At 39.6% G+C, this 20,679-nt stretch overlaps 1 protein-coding gene across 40 annotated transcripts in view; it reads right to left on the bottom strand.

The window, feature by feature from the left end:
- The window catches only part of Pvr (PDGF- and VEGF-receptor related), a 315,628-nt gene extending 304,863 nt beyond the window's left edge, over positions 1 to 10,765 (bottom strand). For 7 of the 40 annotated variants that reach the window (XM_073969221.1, XM_073969261.1, XM_073969220.1 and 4 more), the window contains exon 1: positions 10,507 to 10,696. The gene's annotated coding sequence lies outside the window, so the exon portion shown is untranslated. Of the gene's footprint in view, positions 1 to 10,164 lie in introns of all 40 variants that reach the window. The other 33 variants (XM_073969223.1, XM_073969222.1, XM_073969227.1 and 30 more) reach the window with 15 other exon arrangements.
- Between the last annotated feature and the right edge of the window lie 9,914 nt (positions 10,766 to 20,679).

Genomic DNA, 20,679 nt, shown 5'->3' with positions numbered 1-20,679 from the left:
TTTTTGTATTTTAGTTTACTTTAGACATGTTTACAAAATCCATCATTGTCAGAATCCTGTAGACAATAATGTCTTTCATATCAATTATGATTTTCTTATCAATTTGTTACATGCATTGCGTTAATGCCGTTTCGTTTTGCTAAATAAAAGATAATTTTGTAAGTTGATAGCGGTGAACTTACAAAAATTGTCATTTTTTCCGTTCGGTCTCAAGGTAATTTTATAAAGTAATTCATGAGTCGACTATTATTGGTTTTTGTTTTTAATTTCACAATTCAAACATATCAAGTTTCAAAAAAAAAACAATTAACCACAAATGAAAAGTACCGATAGATTCATATGAGTAATTTGCTTAGAAAGGTAAACGTTTGTTTTAATGGAGATTTATATACAACGCAGACACACATAAATATGTGCGGTTAGCTAAAATATCTACAGTATATTATGTTTTTTACAAAAATATTTCCGGAAGTAGTGAGCATATATTGTGCTGCAGAATTTCGTTTTAACTTAACGACTTTGAAATACATTTGGCGGCAGATATAATAGGCTTCGAATGCATATTTCAAAAATAAAAGTATATTTATTAATTTTAATTTATGAATAGTATGGGTGACATAGGGTATGAAAGATACCAAGGAACGGTCCTGATCGGCTTTAACATGGAAAAACCCAGGATTATTCTTGGTATCTCTCTCATCTCACTGACCACCCGTGGTGTCACCCGGAGATCTGCCTTTAACAGCCGTTAAAAGTAGTGAGCTAACATGTACATCACATTCACCCATTAAAACGATAAAAATAAGTTTGGGCGTCGTGTTGTAACCCACCTCTAGAAAGAAGCATCCTACTATAAAAACGAAGAAAAAGAAAACCAAACTGCTCTAAAATTTACGAACCCCGCAAACGTTTTAAGGACCATGATCTGAGAATCTTCACCTGGAATGTTCGCACTCTTTATAGAGAAGGTGCAGTCTTCGCATTGGCAGACGTACTTGAAAAGTACAAGGCCGATATTACTGCCATACAGGAAATACGATGGATTGGGAAAGGCGTCACAACAACACCTAAAGGTGACGCACTGTATTATAGCTGCCATGACGTAAAGCATGAGTTTGGTTGCGGATTTGTAGTTAGTCGGAGACTAAAACATCTGGTATCCAGCTTCACCCCAGTGAATGAAAGACTTGCTGCAATTCGAATAAAAACTAAATTCTTCAACATCAGCTTTATTTGCGCTCATGCTCCCACTGAAGAAAAGGACGAACAGACCAAAGATATATTTTACGAGCGCTTGGAAGAAACATATGACGGTTGCCCTGCCCATGACATTAAAATTAATCTAGGCAATTTGAATGCCAACATTGGAAAGGAGAATATCTTTGGCCCAACAGTCGGGAATTTCAGTCTCCACAGTGAAACATCTGACAATGGTATGAGGCTGATAGACTTTGCAGCTGCAAAAAACATGGTAGTTAGCAGTACCAGATTTAATCATCTCGATATTCATAAGGGCACCTGGCTGTCTCCAGATTAAAGAACAAGTAATCAAATTGATCATGTTGTGATAGATGGAAGATATTCGTCGAACGTGTTGGATGTACGATCGTTCCGAGGCGCAAACATTGATTCGGACCACTACCTTGTTGCAGTAAAGGTACGTACCCGTCTAAACGTTGCAAATAAAGCACGAACAGGCACAACGCGGAAGTTGGACATCGATAGGCTGCAAACATAACAGATAGCCACAGCATATTCCACTCAACTAGCCCAATTGCTTAATGAGAGCACTCTTTGTCCCGATAACATAACAACACAATGGCAAAATATTGCCCACTCCATGCAAACAGCCGCAAAATCCATACTTGGTTACCAGAGACCTCCACAAAGGAATTCATGGTATGACCAGGAGTGTCGTGCTGCTACCGAAGAGAAAAATGCGGCATATAGAGCTACTTTACAATCAGTAGCAACGCGTAGCGCACGAGAGATATATCGGGAGAAAAGGAGAGAAGAGAAACGTCTTTTCAGCAAGAAAAAGAGAGAAATGGAAAAGCGGGAGTGCGAAAAAATCGAGATGTACAGGAGCCAGAATGAAGTCCGAAAATTCTACCAATGAGTGAAACATTAAACAGATGGCTTTGGTACAGGCACATCCTCCTGTACAGACCAGCAAGGTAACAGATACAGATAGCCAATCAGCTGCTATCCAATAGTAGCGGAGACGATGATACCACAGATCCAATCCCAGAATATGGTATAGAATGTATACCACCGGGCCAAGATGAGGTAAAAACAGCAATCAACTGGCTGAAAAATAATAAAGCAGCAGGAGCCGATGGCTTACCAGCCGAGCTGTTTAAAACCGGAGGCGACGCGCTGATAAGGTGTATGCATCAGCTAGTTAGCACGATCTGCCAGGAAGAACGCGTACCCGACGATTGGAACCTGAGCATTCTGTGTCCCGTCCACAAGAAAGGAGATACGACTGTATGCTCCAACTATAGGGGCATAAGTCTTCTCCCTACTGCCTATAAGATAGTGACAGGGATATTGTGCGAACGACTAAAGCCAATGGTCAACGAAATAATTGGACCCTACCAATGTGGCTTTAGACCTGGCAAGTCCACCATTGACCAGATATTTACCCTGCGGCAAATCCTGGAGAAGACCCAAGAGATGCAGATCGACACATATCACCTTGTTATCGATTATAAAGCAGCCTTCGACAGCCCGCTGCGTTCAAAGGTATTCCAAGCCATGTCTGAATTTGGTATCCCCGCAAAGCTCATCCGTAAAATGACTTTGACTGACACGAGGTCCTCAGTTAAAATAGGAAAGAACCTCTCCGAAGAGTTTGGTACCAAAAGAGGTTTCAGACAAGGAGACATCCTTTCGTGTGACCTATTCAACATTTTGCTGGAAAAGGTAATACGAGATGCAAATGTCAAAAGAAATGGCACAATTTACACCAATAGCCACATGTTACTTGCCTATGCTGATGACATAGACATCATGGGACAATCGGTAAAGGAAGTAACTGATACCTTTAGAAAGGTCGAAGCAGAATCTGCGAAAGTGGGTCTGGCGGTAAACGGCGAAAAGACCAAATTGATGGTGTCGACGCGCAAAGCGTCCGTAGAGCTCGGACCAACTGTGGAAGTTTGTACCTATAATTTTGAGGTAGTTAAAGACTTCGTCTACCTTGGCACTGCCATAAACACAACAAACAACATCAGTTGTGAAATAAGAAGAAGAATTGTATTGGCCAACAGATGCTACTATGGTTTAAGTAAGCAATTTAAAAACAAAGCCACATCTTGTCAAACAAAAATAACACTACACAAAACGCTGATACTACCCGTGCTAATGTATGGCTCCGAAGCATGGGTACTTGCGCAAGCAGATAAGGCAGTGCTTAGTGTGTTTGAGAAGAAAATTCTTAGAAAGATCTACGGGCCAATCTGCGTTGACGTCGAATATCGACATCTGATATATCGACATCTGAATAGTTAAACGTATCGAGATGCAAAGATTGCGATGGCTAGTCCATGTCATGAGAATGGGTGATGATGAACCTACTAAAAAGGCGTAAATCAGAAGACTCGACATTCAGATTGGGAAAATAAAGCAACAAAAAGAGAGGAATGGAGATCTTTTCTTAGTTCGGCTAAGTAAGTAAGTAATGAATAGTGTCAAAACTGTAATGCAAACCATGTGTATTAAGTTATAATGATTGATTTTCTACATACATATGTACATTTCGTATGGCTAAAGAGGGTATACGAGGGCTACTAGGAAAATTTCTAACTTAAATCAAAATAGTTTTATTGTTTTCTAAAGTATTCTCCAGCATGATTTATATACTTTTCCGAGCGCTCAAACCTTTTGTCGAAGTACTTTTTCCACTCTTATTGAGACACCTCCAAAACATGATTTTTGAACGCTTCAACAGCATCTTTTTGCGACGAAAATCGTTGACCACGCCTTTTTTCTTAACATACGGGCATAAAATAAAATCATTGGGTGCCATAAATCCCACGTTTTGTCCGTCCCAAAAAGGCGCTGATTTGAAACGATTTGTGTGAGCTCACATTGTCATGGTGCACAATTATTCGTCTTTTTTGTTCGTTATTCTAACGGACAAGATTTTATGTTTTGTGAGTAAAATAAACAAAAAAATCTAAAAAATTACCATTTCCCCCGGGTCTTTCCCCTGTCTACGTCGGTACATACAAGGTATTGTTGTACTAATACCAATTTTAATTAGTATTTAACTTGAAAAATTTATTGCTATCAAAGTACTGTTCGTAGTTTAAATTCCAAAAAATCGGCCATATCTCACCCCTACACATCAGCAGCGACCGACATTCTTAATTTCAGATTTATTGGTTTACCCGTTCGCTAAATACATTTGCACATCATATAGTACCCCTTTAGTTCGAATTTCCTAACAACAACGGTGACTCACATTCCGAATTTCCGAATTCTGGTTTTACCCTATCACTAACACACAACATTTGGTATCTTTCGTACCCTTTCACTATGAATTTCTAAAAACTCACATTCCAAATTTATAGTTCTAGCTTCAGCGGCTTCGCCTGGGGGTTTATATGTCAGTCAGTAGCAACTCTCTTATCAGTAAGCTCTTTTAGATATTAAAACATGTGTTGCCAAGCAAAATGTATTTAAAATTTTTATGTTTATAAACTTTTGGTACCACCAAGTACTGTGTTACTGAAAGAGGGAAACCGGAATTCTGAAATATGCATGTGCTCAGTTTGCCACATCCTCATCCACCACACTCAACATTCGGTGAGTTTCAATATATGCCGGAAGTGGGTGCATCTCATGGCTTGTTCCGTACTCGTCTATGCGAGGGACAACGACTGAGACTATGTCTCCCAACAGCAGCCGTACACGCAGCACCTAACACCAGCCAATGTTGTTCCAATCCCTGAATTGCATCCTTTTTGCAATTTAATGCTAATGGACTCCGACGTAAGATCGAGGAAATAGCAGACTTCTTGAGTCAGAATAATATCAGGGTCGCGGCGGTGCTGGAAACCAAGATAAGCAACAACTGCTGCTTACAGCGTTGTGGTGGTTTCAAATGAGGGAGGATCGCGCCAGAAGTGGAGACACGGGATTAGTTTTTATCTTGCACCAGTCTATTCAATACTAACAGGTCAAGTCATTCTCGAACCATGCAAAGAAGGATAAGAGGACCTTAGTCACGTTTGGAGACTTTACGCTGACTGATGCGAAGATGTGGAATATTGTCATCAGACAATGCTGAAACAGCTGGATGAACCGGGAGTGGACTATCTCACTAAAGTTCTCAACCTATCGCTAGCCACCTTACGTCAGGAAAATGGGCAGATTGGGCCCGCTAGCCCGTAGCAAAGACTCTTGAGGATTTACTCCTCCCCAGCGTCAGAAATAGAGGTGGGAGCGTGTCTGAAAAATTAGGCACCAACATGCACATACGCGGGCAAAATTTGTATGCACTTTAACACACAAATACGGCGTTTTTCGAGAAGGCACGAATACGCACTAATCACGACACGCGCCCACCTCCAGTCAGAAATAGCTATCCAGTTGCCGATCATCAGCATGGGTTCCGTAAGGAGCACAGTACGACAACAGTGTTGCACGCCATATCCACACATATTAGTCGAGGTCTCAACCAGAGCAATGTGTGCGATAGGACAGTTTTGGTGGCGCTAGACTTGTCAAAACTCCTTAATACTGTCAAGCACTTCACGCTGTTTATGGACAGCGAGCAGAATTCTCTCCGGCCAATTTTGAAACGTTGAATAATTAATTATTTATGTATGTGGACGGCAGTCGTACGTGGAATTCAGGAACTAGAAGTCGAAGCTCCGTAGATTAAAATAGGGAGTTCCCCAAGGTGTAATGATATCTCCGAAACTTTTTAACCTCTACCTCTCCTGTATTCCACCCCCTCCAGACCGCATTGAGATCGTAACGTATGCAAAGATTGTGCGATCTTGGCTTTAGGTATCTTCCCTGATCTCATTTTTGAAAGTCTGAACTCCTATTTGGCTGATCTTATTTTTTTTTTTTGCACCCGAGGAATATGCGAATATCCGCCACTAAATCTACGGCCACTCTATTCAACACATGAACTGCAGAGGTGAGCACTGAGTTGAATGTCATGGTCGATGGCAACAGAATTCCGACCACAAACTACCCAAAAAATCTAAGGGTCACTCATGTCGTGTCGTCCGCGCATGCCGCAGCTATCTGCGACTAGCTGAAATGTAGGAACAAGGTCCCCAAGTCCCTAGTCGGCAGCACTTAGGGTGTAAATAAAGGAACCTTGTTGACCACATATAACGCGATAGGTCAGCCTGTGGGTTGGTATGCGACGCCAGTTTGGTTCGCTAATCTAAGTGCAACGCGATGGGAAAATATTCAAAATTCTCAGAATGCCGCCCTGGGAACAGCAACAGGGTGCCTTATCATGACTCTAGTGGACCATTTACATGAGGAGGCAAAGATTCTTCCATTATAGCAACACAATCACATGCTTTCGTTGCAGTACCTGCTCGGGTGTTACCGCGAGAGCCGTCATAATCACCATATGGTGAATAGGACTCCCCCACTCCGGCATGTCTGGAGGGATCTTAATGATCTGGAACGAGAGGTCCAACGCTACAAGAGAGAAGCCCTAGACCCACAAGCCTATCATGCAGGTTTCAATAGCATGCGGGTCCTCGGAGAACATCTCTATCGCCACGACAAACCAGAGTAGATTGGGCTTAACTACGCTCGGAATGATGCAGCCTTTAAAATTCCTATAGGACAAGGATCGATGACACCGTGCAAAACATTTGCCCAGCATGCTGCATAGGCTCGTACGACACTCTGCACCCCTTCAAGAGGCCTACCAAACCTTCTCAACTAAATCCAGTAGCTTGGTGGTTATAACCCATCGAAGCAGCAACATTCCTAGAGCTGGAGATTAAGCAGAATCGCGAAACAACAAACATATCATATACTTTTACAACAACCTGGAAAGGGTGGGCCTATCGGTTGCGACCGGAGTCTTATCACTCAAGGGAGTTAAACTCTCGCTAACCAGCTTCGACATAGCTAATTTGACTTAAAATTGTCTAAAGTAGATTCGGTCATAATATATCGTCACCTGTATTGCGATTCTGTAACTAGTTAACGACAGAATTACCAACAATAATTAATTAAAGTTGTCGCTAATCACTACCGACACAGGAAGTGCTGTCAACTTTTCTTTCAATTTTTCATTTTGCGTTTTAATTTTGCCGATTTTTGTCTGTAATGGCAAAAAAAGTTACAAAATCCCACTAACTTAGCCCTCATTTTGGGTATTTCATGTGACGATTTGCATAGCTCCGTTCCCGTACTTTTTTTAATGATAAAAGTTGCAAAAAAGTAAATTCCACATACATCTCTCGAATCGAGTTCTCGGGACCTTGATCACAAATATTTATAGCTTCCCCCGGGGAAGACCATACTTCTCGAGATATGGGTCTTGACATTTCAATATGGATATCGTTTTAATGCTTATGGAGAGTACTTTTATTCGCGTAGCCGATTTTTGCACTTGTCCATAGGAGAAACTTAAAATTTTGAAAAATGTTTGTTCGTGTAGTGTAACCCACTTTCAATAATTTTTATACCCTCCGTCATAATATGGAGGGTATATTAAGTTAGTTTTTCTAAACATTTCCGTCCCTATAAAGTATATATGGGTATCTTTGATCAGAATAAAAGTCTGAGTCCATATACCCATGTCCGTCTGTTGTAATCACTCCACAATATGAGCTAGAGCGATGTATTTTTGGACCCGAGTGTATTTTCTCCATACGCAGCTCAAGTTCGAAGATGGGCTATATCGGTCCTCGTTTTGGTATAGCCCGCATCTAACGGTACCTCTCTCATTTTTTGACCAAACTACCTGTAATTTAATATTTAAGGTTCACAGTGGTCACAAAACATCTCTACCAAAAACCGTCAACATAGGTCCATGTTTTGGTATAGCCCCCATATAAAGGTACCTCAAAATTTTCGGTATTTTGAGGATTTTAGCTACAACTTTTAAGCGAACTAACTGTAATTTGACATTTAAAGTTCTCAGTAGTTACGAAACTTCTTCACTAAAAATCGTCAGCACAGGTCCACATTTTGGTATAGCCCCCACATAATGTTACCTCCCGATTTTTGATATTTTTAGGATTTTGCTTACAATTTTTAACCGAACTAGCTGGTCACCAAACTTCTCCACTAAAAATCGTCAATATAGGTCTATGTTTTGGTATAGCCCCCATATAACGGTTCCTCCCGATTTCCGGTATTTTGAGGATTTTAGCTGTATTTTTTTTACCAAACTACCTGTAATTTAATATTTAAGGTTCACAGTGGTTACAAACCATCTCCACCAAAAACCGTCAATATAGGTCTTTGTTTTGGTATAGCCCCCATGTAACGGTATCCCCCGAGTTTCTGTATTTTGAGAATTTTAGCTATAATTTTTAACCGAACTACCTGTAATTTGACATTTGAGGTTCTCTGTGGTCATGAAACTTAGCACCAAAAATCGAACTAGCTGTAATTTGATATTTGAATTTTCAGTGGTCAGGAATCTTCTTTATTAAAAATCGTCAACATACGTCCATGTTTTGGTATAGCTCCCATTTAACGGTACCTCCCGATTTTCGGTATTTTGAGGGTCTTAGCTACATTGATTGACGGAACTACCCGTAATTTGACTTTTGAAGTTCCCTGTAGTAATAAAACTTTTCCACCAAAAATTGTAAAGATATGTAGATACTTTGATATAGCCCCATAGGCGGTACCTTTCACCTGGCTGAAAACATTTTTTAGATTAGATTAGATAATTTAGGCATTTGTGGTATCCATGGTCGGAAAATGTTTTCATCTAAAGTTGTGAAATCAAAGTAATTATTCCATTTTAATTAAGACTATTTTATGGTGGAGGGTATACAAAGTTCGGCAAAGCCGAAGTTAACGTTGTTTTACTTGTTATAAATTATTATTAGAAAATTAAATTACCTTTTCAAATTAATGACGGCATTAGAAATCACTTTTCCTAAAAAAGTCAAGACCCATATCTCCCTATGGTAACAAATTCAGCCCAATCCGAGGGGTGCCCTGAATAAGGTAACGGTGTTAAATAAAAACATTTCCGAAATTTCAAAACCCATATATAGGGATGTTTCGAGTTCACCCGGGAAAGATATATATCTTGTTGTGATCAGGGTCCCAAGAACTACCTATGGTAAAAATTTCAGTCCGATCCGAGAGGTGCCTCTAAACGAGATTTGTTCCATTTTTTGACGTTTTGCATTTATTCGAGATCAATCGCATATTTCGAAAATTATAATTTTCGCCATACATTGCGCCTAAATTTCATAACTAAATTTCCGAATAAAAATAGCTTTAACTGTTTGCATTCAAATGTCATAAAAAAGTTTTTGTTGTTGTTAAAAATAAAATCAATAAATTAAGAATTTTATATTTCTTTTTAATGAATGACACCTTTGGATGGATGATTCATACCTGAGTTGAGGCGATGATGATGTTGGTTGGTGATTCCTTGGCTTTAAAACGGCACAACAACAACAGCACAGCGTTAAAAACAACATCAGCGACATTCAAAACGAGCAATTATAAGGTAAAGCAGCAGCAACAACAACAACAATAACAACAGCAGCTACAACAAACAAATATTTGTTCTGATCACTCATTTGAAATTCGTTGCGGGTATTTGAGGTGAGAAGGAGGGGCATTTTTATAACGTCATCAACCGGTATGCAGTTGTATCTCAAAGATAATTATGAATTTTTCAAGCGGCGGACACGGCACGGCACTATTGTTGTATTTTATTAACAAAGTAAAACAACAACAACAACAATGGAAACGATAATATTAAACTTTAAACAACTTTTTATCAGGCAGTGATCGATAGAACGGAACCTATTAGAAATAACGATGTGGTGTTGTTTTGTTGACTTTTGTTTTTATTTGTTGTTGTTTTTATACTATTTAAAAACAAAACACAAATTGACATGTGTATTAGTTAAATTTTTTAAAATATATTCTTTTATTATATTTGATAAGAACAATTGAATAAACAACCTCCTAGCAACCACCACCTGTTGATGGTTATTTAACATTGTGAAAATTTTATCACACCATAATTATCATTATTTCTAAAATTTCAATTATTTTTTTTAATCCAACATCAACATTTTGATGATTTAATCACATTTTTCCATAAAACACACACGGCGGTTCCGACAAACAAAGAAATAATTAGTTGTTTCGAATTTGACCCGCTTATTCTTCTTCTGAGTAAAAGGGTGTTGCATATCCAACTCTCAATGCCATTGACCGCCTAAAATTTTGAATTTCTTTTGCTTTCGCTCTCACAATTTTCAATTCTCTTCCAACTGTATTAAATATTTTCAATTCTTTTACCAATTATCTTCTTCTTGATTACCAATTCTGGCTTAAATATTTTTGGGAATTCTTTTTGTGATTCTTATTCGTCGTCGACGCTTGTGTTTTCAAAATAAAGCACCGCGTATTTCTTTATTTTCGATTTTGTTTTTAACCGTACCGGGCTAAACCGTCTTTTGTTCTTATCGTTGCGATTGAACTGTTCGAACTACTACATTTGCACATTTGCTGGCCCAATCTTTTTTTGTTGTGTTGGCCGTATAGCTCCCCAAACACCAAACAGTTGGGGAAATAATTTCCGTTGAGTTGATTCCTTCATTCCTTCAATTTTCTTGAATTCCTTCATTGCATCGTGATTCTTATTTGGTTGGAAAAATCGATAATCATCAAGTCGATAACAAGGGTTATTGTTTAGTTCATACACCAACCTCTTCAAGGCATGAATAATTATTAATTACACCAGATGGTGGTGTGGTCGGAAATAAAGATTGATAACAAAATGGACAACAAAAGATGGCGGTTCACATTATGCGTCACAACAAAATGACGCATAATGTGAACCGCCCTTTAATTATGAGGTGCATGGTTGATTAAAAGTAGGTCACATCATTCACAATAAACGATTAAAGGGAATATACAATCGTTTTGAAAATAACAGTTTTTATTAATTCATAATTGGTCTGTTCCAGAACCTGCGTCCAAACTCTTTCATCGGCTGAAACGTTTTGCCATTTTGAGTTGCAATTTCACTTTAGAATTCTTCTAGAGGAATAGTAGAATAGTTGAGGGAGGTGCATTTAATACTCTCGGTATATTTAAAAAATTCAAGAAATTAATTAAATAACATTTGTTGGAACTGTTAGTAAAAAACCCACGGCAAAATAATATCCACCGCACAATGGCACATGTTTCACAATAAACGATTGAAGGGAATACACTAGAGCGGGCAATAAATCGATTGCACTATTGATTGCAAAATAGAGCAGTTGTAGATTATGAGATGCAAACACGACGATGTCGTTCATCCACTTCATAACTCCTCCACAATGCCACCAAAATCATCAAATAAAAAAGTGTTCAAATAAAGCTGCCGCTATTTGGTATAATTGTGAAACATGTGATACTCACATTTGTCCAATAGAGAGCGGTCAGTATGAGACTAAAAAAGGTGAACCACTGGAATACATTGGTAAAGGCGGTATATTCTATGGAAGTGAGAGAATTTGAAATTAAAGCACTAAAGGATATGCCCGAAAAGTATTTAAATAATTTAATATTTATTTCGGAAGGAGCAATACGTTTATCCGGGTTTCATTTTGGACAACAGTTAGTCATCAAGTCACTGAGGAGGATATATTGCTGGATTTGGTTCTATGATAGAGCAAGTTGTTGTTATTGTTGTAACAGTGTTTATTAATCGGTAGCAACGAAAATTCCAATTTTCGCAATTTAATTAGTCCGGAACTAGTTTTAAGCGGTACTAGTACACAATTGACCCCTAAATAATGCGAAGGGAAGAAATTGACTCCTTTATATCCCTAAGTAAATGACGGATTGTATAAAAAATAATTCACATTTGCATTTTCTTAATAACTTACGTATAAATGCAGCATCCAATAACAGAAGCTGAACATATTCGTACATACAGTTAGACAACAAATGTATTGCAAAAACCAAAATTGTAGAAAACTTCAATTGTTCGTTTGTCGCAACAAATTAGATAAAAACTATAGGCTTTTTGTGAAAATCTCTTGCTATTGGTCCTCAAAACAATATTGCTTCAAAATATGCAAATTTTATTTGCGTTTTATAACAAATACAGACTAAAATAAGAATTACTACTACGATGTGACAATAAATGTATTGCAAAAATGAGTAAATTTCTGATTTCTTGAAGAATTACCAAAGTTGTGTTCCTTAATGAGTTGTCTATCCACTTTGGACATTCATTGGAGCTTTAATGAGCTTAGTTAACCCAAAATTAAGGCTCGGCATGTTCCACTCTAAGGGTACTGGGGCTCAATTCGGTTTCTATGAAAACTTTTATAAAGGAAAAATCTATCAAATGAAAAAAAATATAAGGGAAATATTTTTCATTTCAAAGTATTTTTGAGTTTTTTTTTTCTTATTTTTTTATTTAATTTTTTTCTTAAAATGTGTTTTTTAGTTTAGTGTTGTTATATTGCATTAGCAATTTACACAAATAAGATTAATATGTCATGATCTAACCATTAGAATGGTGGTAGTTGAACTTGTTTGAGCTTTCTGGATCTTTTTTACTGACTTTCAGAATAATGGCCAATAATATTTCCTAATTATGTCAGTAGGGATGTCTTCCCAATCATTATTATGTCCGTGAACCAGATTTCGCTTAATTTTTAGCTTGATAAAGAATATCCAACCTAAAAATTGGGTATTCAAGATTTTTCAGAAGAGGTTTAATTTACATAAGTGATGGGTTTTACTGGATTTGCCACACTTTTTGTGATTTATTATGATAGTAGGGGATAATACCTATTTCGTAAAATGAAGTATTTCCAATACTATTGAGAGAGAAAATAGAGCTCTGTTGTAGGTCGTTTCAAAATACTGCACTGAGCGTATATTTTCTTCCCTATCTACACTTTCCAAAGGTATTTTGATGTTTTCAAAAGCAAAGTCGGACTGTTTTGCATTGGTCCATTATCTGGCAATACATATTGCGTCAAATATTCATTCTTTACATACTTGTCTGTGGCCGATTCATTATTGTTAATTGTTAATATGGTCTCAAGCGTTTCTACCTGCATGAAGACCCTCCACGACGTCTTTTTTATCCCTAAACTTTATAACATTCAATACTGTTAGACCATTATTAGCCGCAAAATTCATAAAATTATATTATTGATTTGGATTTCTTGTTTCTGAATTCCACGTACGACTGGCGTCCACACATACATATAATTCATTATCCAACGTTTCAAGCCGGATGATTGTTTGCGCAATGTCCTCAAACAGCGTGGAATACCTGATAGTATCAAAGGCTTTTGATAAGTCAAGCGCCACCATCACTGTTCTATCACACGGCGTTCTCTGGTTGAGTCCTCGACAAATATGTGTGGAGATGACGTGCAGCGCTGTTGTCGTGCTGGTTACGGCACCCATGCTGATGACCGGCAATTGAATAGCTATTTCTGACGCTGGGTAGGAAAAAGTCTCAAGGGTCTTTGCTACGGACAACAAAAGCGAAACCACCAGGCATCCTTGCCTGGATTCAGTAGAAAGACCACCTGGCAAATTTACCAGACTTCGGGCACGATAAGGGTGGCTAGCGACATGTTGTGAACTTTGTTGAAAAACTCAACTCCCAGCTCATCCAGCTGTTTTAGCATTACCATGGTGTTACCCTTTACTGTACTAATTTACTGTACTGTACTAATTCAAAAACGTATAAGTAACGTCATTGAAACTGCCTTGTTATATTACGTATACTCAGTTTTTTTATAGATCTTTCAGTTGAACGGGATTGTCACAACTATACATTTTAGACTAAATCTTTTTTAAATTTAAAGGTATCTGACATTTACAACTTGGTCCGTACCTTGTGTTATTTTAATTCAGTATACTTTCAAGAATACAATTTTTATTTAATATTAATAATATTCTATTTTTTTTAAAACCGGTTTACCGACACAAATAACGCAGCCATGGAGGTCATGGATGAGTCGCAAAAACCCTCAACCTCAAAACGAGCAAGCAAAGAGGCTATGGATAGGAAAGACTATCGTTTTGCAATCTCGTATTGTGGGCGATTTGTCGATAAGGACCCCAAGACCATCACCGAAAGGGAATTTAAATTGATTAGGAAAAACCTAAAGTTTGTGAGAAGATTCGAAAGAAAATATCCTCACTTAACGATTAAGGATTTCAAAATCAATAAAATTCCCACGTCGAGTGAGGGAGGGTATTCTGCCGTAACCCGTACGGATGTGACGACAGACCACCCTCCTACTACTATACCCGCCGGGGACCTGGCAAAATCACAGTCCATACAGACTGCGAAGAAGCCAACAAGGTCAAAAACCAGGCCCAAAAAAACCGCTGCCTCCCCAAACCCCTCTGCTGCCCCTTCTTCTAAGCCCATAAATAAGGTGATGGAGGTGGGTCGGCTGATGGGCAGGGGGAAGCTCGAAAAACGGGATGAGAAGTCAGTGCCAGTGAAGACTTCTTCAAAGACCAGTGGTACCTCGAAGACAAACTCCACCGAACCCGTAGTGGTGAAGAGGATGAGGTCCTCTGAGGAGCAACCACCGGCTGCGAAGAAGTCATCCCTGTCACGACCGATCATCTCGCAGACCTCTGCTACACCGGTAATCAAGGTCAGTGCAGGTGCCAGTAACTGTGGGGCTACACACTCCGCAGCTACCGCCACCACGCAAAAACCTTGCGAGCCGAAGGTGATCAAGGAGAGTGTGAAGGACAACACAGGGAAGAGTAATACTTCCACAATCGTTGTCCCTTCACAAAAACCTTGTGAACCAGCCAGCGGGTCTCAAGAGAAACCTTGCACATCCAAGCAGAGTGACAGTGCGTTGCGACGGACAGTTCCGGATGACCTGAGAGTGGCCATCATTGACAAGGCTGACCCCAATGGAAGGATCAGCACAAGTCATTGGTTGCAAATCGAGGGTCATCTTAGAGACGTCCTCATCTCAGACGAGGTGGATCGCAGTAAAGTGAGGCTCGGTCAGTCTGCCCCCTATAAGGGGGTCATGGTTGTTAACTGCGAGAATAAGGAATCTGCAGATTTCCTTAAATCTACGGTTAACAACCTTGATCCTCTTTGGGAGGGGAGTGATTTGGCTGCTGTCAGCATTGCTGAGATTCCGTGTGGGATGGTGACTTCAGTATGTGTCCCCCCTCCATCTATGGAGCTGGAAAAAATACTGAAGTTAGTCGAGAGGCAGAACGTCGGTCTTCAGATGGAAAACTGGAGAATTCTCAGCTCCTATCCGAAGAACGGCGGTCTTGTCATTCGCTTTGCAACGGATGTTAGCGGGGAAGCCTACTTACGTAGTCGAGAGGGGTTGCTTAATTTTGGATTGGGAAGGTTATGCTTCAAGATCCCAACAAAGCAACAGTAGGAGGTAGGCGACAGCAGCTCAGTGTGGTGCAGATTAATCTGCATCATTGTAAAGCTGCTGCTACCGAACTCCTACTTACTCTCTCGACTTCCAAAATTGATATTACTCTAGTCCAGGAGCATTATTTATACAATAATAAGGTTGCTGGACTGAGTAATAACAACTACAATGTCCTCGCTGCCTCGAACGGAGACAAGGTGAGAACATGTGTAATCGGAAAAAAGAACCTAAAACTAATGCTTCTCTCTAATTTCAGCAGAGGAGACATCACCACCATAAGGATGGACAGAGGGCATGGAAAACCCTTTATAATGGCCTCTGTCTACATGCCCTATGAAGACCCCGACCCACCCGGCGGTATCGTAAATAATCTAATGTACGAAATGGGGAGCACAGGCCACATCATTCTTGGATGCGATGCAAATGCTCATCACTTCCATTGGGGAAGCAGCGATACCAACACTAGGGGTGAGTCAATTTTCAAATTCATTTTGCAAAACAATTTAAGAATTTGTAATAGGGGTACCACACCCACTTTCCAAAATAGAGTTAGAGGCGAAGTGATTGACATCACCCTAACCAATTTGGAAGACTCCGAAGCTATGGACTGGAAGGTATCTGAAAAGTGCTCTTTGTCAGATCACAAGATGATACTCTTCAAAGTCCCCATAAGTTCGGAGAAACAAAAACCATACAGGAATCCCAGGAGGACAGACTGGAACAATTACAGCTTACAAACGACTTCGGTGTTAAGCAATCCTCAAAGGCTGTCTACATCAAAGGAAGTCGAGGTTGCTGTAAACGATCTAAGTAAGTCCCTCCTGTAACCTCCCTCCAATAACCTCCTCTGGCTCCTTGTAATAAACGAAATTCTTGTGAATTTCAACCAACTAAGGACAAAGGTGGTAGCCTATGCTGACGATGTTGTTATCCTCATAAGCGGCAAATTCTTGTCGACTATATCACCCCTAAGGCGACGTGCTTTAGTGCAGCTGTCTCGCTGGGCTCGCACCAATGGACTTGGTGTGAATCCAACGAAGACCGAGCTCGTACTCTACACGAAGAAGCGCAAAATTCCCGATTTCCCGCTACCAGAGCTGGATGGTGTTGCCCTAAAACTCTCATCGGAAGCCAAATACCTCGGTGTTATCCTGGACCAACGCTTAAATTGGAAAAGGAATACTGAGGAGAGGGTTAAGAGGGGTTTTATGGCACTCTATTCCTGTAAGAACTCCATTGGTAAAAGTTGGGGTCTCAAACCAAAGATCATACACTGGTTGTATGATACCGTGGTTCTCCCAATTTTTACCTATGGAGGGCTTGTCTGGTGGCATGCACTCGGGAACAGTGCACTTCTGTCCAAATTATCTAGTGTTCAAAGAGCCGCATCTCTGCTAATCTCTGGTGCCATTAGAAGTACACCTCAAGCCGCCCTGAATGTGATACTGGATCTCCAACCTCTGGACATCACTATCAACTTTCAGGCGGCGAGAACGGCTTTCAGGCTTAGAGAGGCAGGTATGCGGCAGTGTTCACGATTTGGACATGCAAAGGTCCTCTTCCCCTTCACCGATTTACTTGAGTCCAGTGGACCCGATCACATCAGTGACTATATACCCACTGCACTCAATTTCAACCAAATTAACGTCATAATCCCAAGCAGAGATGCCTAGTGGTAGCCCTCCTCTTGGCGGTCTGGCCATCTACACAGACGGTTCAAAGATGGAGGATGGCACAGGTGCCGGGGTCTTCTGCGAAAACCCACAAATTAAGCAATCCTTCAAACTCAACGATAACTGCAGCGTCTTTCAGGCAGAGATTTTTGCAATTAGGAAAGCAGCGGAGATGATCAAAGAACTTGGGAGTGTCCTGAAAGGACCGGTGACTATTTTTGTCGATAGTCAAGCGGCCCTTAAGGCTCTCAAGTCATGGACCATAAACTCAAAAGCTATCCTCGATTGCAAAAACGCTCTGCTTGAAGTACGCGACTTCGTTGATCTTTGCTGGGTTCCAGGACACAGTGATATAAAGGGAAACGAAGAGGCGGATGAACTAGCACGGGGTGGCTCTCAGTCGACTGACTTACCAGTCGAGTCATCTATCAGACCACCAAAGTGCTACTACATCCGGAAACTTCGAGGTTACTTCCTTGAGAAGGCGGGGCAAAGATGGCAAATGAAAACTGGCTGTAAGGTATCCAAGGCAATCTGGCCCAGCTATTCTCAGCATAGAACCAACTCTCTTTTCTCACTAAATAAGTTAGGGATAAAGATCACTGTAGGTCTCATTACCGGTCACAACATGGTCAGGTCCCTAACTTCTAGATGGGACAACAGTAGTGTAGACTACTGTAGGCTATGTCAAGATCCAGAAGAAACAGAGACGGTCGAACATCTACTATGTAGGTGCCCCTCGTTACTCACGAGGAGACATCGATTCTTCGGTAGATATGAGATAAATACTCTGACTTTCTTCTCCGACATAGACCCCATCTACTTGTACCAATTTGCCAAAAACCTCACATGGCTGGCAAACAAAACTAATTAATCATTGTTTTTCTTTCTCCTTCACACAGGGGGATAGAAATCGGCTCAACACTGAACAACACCCTCAGCGGCAACACACCCACATCACATCCACTACATCATCATCTTCGTCACAATCACAGCAGCCGCGCATCCATATACATTACTCATCGCACCCATCACACCAAACCACTTTACATCAACAAACCGGAAATAGACCAACCACCTCATATTACTTCAGAATAAACCAGTCACCACTTTCAACACCCATCTTATAAATCAGCATCCATCAACATCATATCCAACCCATCAAAACCACTCTACAATTATAAACTTACATCCACCATCACAACCTCAGCAACACCTATAAACTCACATTCATCATCACAGCATCACCTACATACTCAACTTCACAACAAATCCGCAATAGTCCAGCATCTATCATCATCACATATAGCCCAACCACAACACACAGTTTCTTTAAGGATGATCACAATGGACCTCAAGGTCTCCGAGTGAAGTAGCTGCCAACAACGGTAGCTGCGCGTCCTAAAACCAAACCAAACCAATCCCTTGTATAAGCCGTCCATAGCGGGGTTCTACGGACTTCTAGCGCCGTTGTCCCTAACAAATCTTTGGGACAGCCGAGTAAATGAATTTTTCTCTCCTGCAAAACCTTGTATGAAATCTATTTCCTCCCCACTCTTTGCTTTCCCAAGAGAAAAATTAAATTAACTAAAACTGAGATTAAACTGAATTACTTTACTAAAAGTAATGTCGATACATGAAACGCTCTTGCACAATGGTAATGATGTAGACCCCATCCCTGCAATAGTATTTGCTTAATTGTTTTTATACCCTCCACCATATGGAGGGTATAATTAAATTTGTCATTCCGTTTGTAACACATCGAAATATTCGTCGGAGACCCTATAAAATATATATATTACACTGTGCAGCAGCATTTTTGGGGGGGTGGAAAATTTCTTTTGGAGATGAAAGCCCTTGATGAGTATACTAAGAACCCAAAAGGAAATTTTCGCCATAGGTCAAGTTTCTGAGATATCTCGCGACGAAGTTTTTGATTTTTTCCCTATAATACTTTGGAAAATAGCTCCATATCTCCGTTTGGCGTTGTTGTAGCTTCATTTTGAGGTGACATGTCTTCAGTCAAATCGATTGGCGAATCTTTTTGTAGAACATTTCATTCTTCTAACTCAATGCCTTTCATGTCCTTTTCGTCCTTTATTTCTTGAACCGTAGTGAAAGTACCACAATATGAGATTTTTCAACATCCAAATATTCTACAAAAATGTTGCTCAGAAGATTTTAGGTACGGTTCTCTTTGACAACTAATCGATTTTGTCCCGTTTTCATTGTCCTTTTTGACATTTAATCGGTTTTGGTTCAGAAATAAACTAAGTTTTGTTTTTCTGTATATTCGTTATTGGGTATTTATTGGTATGTACACATAACCATTGGTTATTGCTTATGTAGACATCTGGGGTGCTTCTGAAATATTTACCACAAATAGCTATTGTAATGATGAACACGTTAATAACAAATTTTCTTGGAGGATAGATCCGGTTATCTCAATTTTTGAACCGGATATTCCGACATTAAAACCGATTTTTGAACCGGTTTTAAGTAACCGATTAAACTTATATGTATACCGTTAAAAAGCTTATAGAGTTGTCAATCAAATTAAATTATTTCGCTTCTGAAAACGATGTTAGTTGCAGTTCTAGAACAAAAAAAACCGTTTTCTTGAACCGTTTTTAAGGAAAAATATCAATACGCGCAAATATGGAGATCAAAGGCTGGGGGGCGAAAAATTCTTTTTGGCGATGAAAGTCGATGAAGGTAATATTACGAACCCGGAAGGACAGTTATGCCGTAGGTCAAACTTCTGAGTTATAGCGAAATTAATTTATTGACAAACTATACATACCTACATGACAAAAAACCTAACGAAATTTGATCGCGTCATAACTCAGAAGTTTGACCTACGGCATAACTGTCCTTCCGGGTTCGTAATATTACCTTCATCGACTTTCATCGCCAAAAAGAATTTTTCGCCCCCCAGCCTTTGATCTCCATATTTGCGCGTATTGATATTTTTCCTTAAAAACGGTTCAAGAAAACGGTTTTTTTGTTCTAGAACTGCAACTAACATCGTTTTCAGAAGCGAAATAATTTAATTTGATTGACAACTCTATAAGCTTTTTAACGGTATGCATATAAGTTTAATCGGTTACTTAAAACCGGTTCAAAAATCGGTTTTAATGTCGGAATATCCGGTTCAAAAATTGAGATAACCGGATCTATCCTCCAAGAAAATTTGTTATTAACGTGTTCATCATTACAATAGCTATTTGTGGTAAATATTTCAGAAGCACCCCAGATGTCTACATAAGCAATAACCAATGGTTATGTGTACATACCAATAAATACCCAATAACGAATATACAGAAAAACAAAACTTAGTTTATTTCTGAACCAAAACCGATTAAATGTCAAAAAGGACAATGAAAACGGGACAA

Source organism: Musca autumnalis, unplaced genomic scaffold (genome assembly GCF_047663935.1).
Source record: "Musca autumnalis isolate F117 unplaced genomic scaffold, ASM4766393v1 scaffold_2, whole genome shotgun sequence".
Classification (NCBI taxonomy): Eukaryota; Metazoa; Arthropoda; class Insecta; order Diptera; family Muscidae; genus Musca; species Musca autumnalis.
The sequence above is the reverse complement of the archived record's forward strand: the minus strand, read 5'-3'. Positions and strand labels throughout refer to the sequence as shown.